This window comes from Octopus bimaculoides, chromosome 6 (genome assembly GCF_001194135.2).
Source record: "Octopus bimaculoides isolate UCB-OBI-ISO-001 chromosome 6, ASM119413v2, whole genome shotgun sequence".
NCBI classification, from domain to species: Eukaryota; Metazoa; Mollusca; class Cephalopoda; order Octopoda; family Octopodidae; genus Octopus; species Octopus bimaculoides.
The window spans coordinates 106,679,011-106,680,666 of record NC_068986.1 but is presented as its reverse complement, the minus strand read 5'-3'; the positions used below and the strand labels follow the sequence as shown (position 1 = coordinate 106,680,666).

General features: G+C 36.2%; 1 long non-coding RNA gene across 1 annotated transcript in view; it reads right to left on the bottom strand.

Moving 5' to 3' along the window:
• Positions 1-334, bottom strand: part of LOC128248168 (uncharacterized) — an 8,180-nt gene extending 7,846 nt beyond the window's left edge. The window contains exon 1 of the long non-coding RNA XR_008264468.1: positions 224-334. This is a non-coding gene — a long non-coding RNA (uncharacterized LOC128248168). The remainder of the gene's footprint in view (positions 1-223) is intronic.
• Between the last annotated feature and the right edge of the window lie 1,322 nt (positions 335-1,656).

Here is a 1,656-nt window from a genome sequence, read left to right as displayed (position 1 = left end):
CCCCCCCAACATCGCTTCATAACAGATGCTGGTGTGTTTACGTCCCCGTAACATAGCGGTTCGGCAAAAGTGGCCGACGGAATAAGTACTAAGCTTACAAAGAATAAGTCCTGGGGTCGATTTGCTCGACTGAAGGCGGTGCTCCAGCATGACCGCAGTCAAATGACTGAAACAAGTAAAAGAGTAAAAGAATAAAAGAATACATTCAAGTATCTGGACTCACGTGGACTGGTTTCTGGACCGGCATAATAGCCCCCGCCATTTTCAGGACGCGTTACCATGATGGAGAGCCCCAACTCGTCACGGTGAAGTCTGCGTTACAACTGAGTCGTTTTGTGTCTGAAAATAATTTCAATACAGAGAAAATATTTGCGAAGATATCATTGACTCTATTATTATCTTGTGTTACAATTTAAAAATGATAATAATAGAATCAATAATTTAGGCGATCGCAGGCCCCAAAAAAGCCTTAAATAACTGAAGGATTAAAATTAATCAAAGGACATGCTAAGTATGTCCACCTGCTGGAAGTAAGATTTAAAGCTCTTATTTAAATCGCCAAAATACATTACAATCGCCTACATTATTGATTTTGTACACTTCCTCATAAAAGACATGCACATCACCATCTCTGAACCAAAACAATGGAATTCTATACTTCATAGCGTCCTGCTACCTTAGCTCGCACCTGAATAGTCAAACGACTGGCCATCAGGGAAAATAAGATATATAAAATAAGACAATGAAAAAATAATAAATTCTCATTAATGTTGTCACTTTAAAAAATGGTTTTGCCATGACCTGTGATACTAGGAATTCTATAAGCAATTTTTAATGCCTAATTACTTTCCACCCACCATGCATGTGTTTGTGTGTATGGACATGTGAATGTACGTGCATGTGTTCTGTGTATGATTGTGGGGGTGATTGAGTGTGCATGAATGTTTAGGAACATTTGCAAATATACTGTCGAATTTTAATAATACTGATGTTTGCTACATAATTTCAACTATCTCGTATAATCCTGTCATATTACTAATGTTGTGGAAAAAAAAATAAGACTCTTAAGGTCGCTATTATTTTCACAAAAATCAAACAAATTTACAATGACCTTTCCTATTAACAAATACTGTCTTATACAGTTTGCATTGTGGATCGTAAATATGGAAATTGGAAATATGTTGTCTATTTGAATCGATTTGAATGCTAAAAGAAAATCCCATATTCAGTACACTTTAATCTCAATAGCCTTTCCACAATGTACATATATCAATAAATTATAATGAGATATGGAAATCAGTATTTTGTACATGCTACAAATATTGACTTACCTTTCTTGCTATTACACAAGTACTTCCATCTCTTTAAGCGTGAAACGTCGCTGTATTTGTTCATCCTGATTGCACAATTTAGCATAGATAAATCACTATTTACGCATGAACATATCAGCACACACACGCATACATATTTGTGTGTGTATAAATATATATATATATATATATATATATATATATAAATGCATGTATGTAGACGCTGGAGTGCCTGTCAGTGAAGTAGCTGGCTTACCAATCACATGGTTCCGGGTTCAGTCCCAATGCGTGGTATCTTGGGCAAGTGTCTTCTACTATAGCCTCGAGCTGGCCAAAGCCTTGTGAG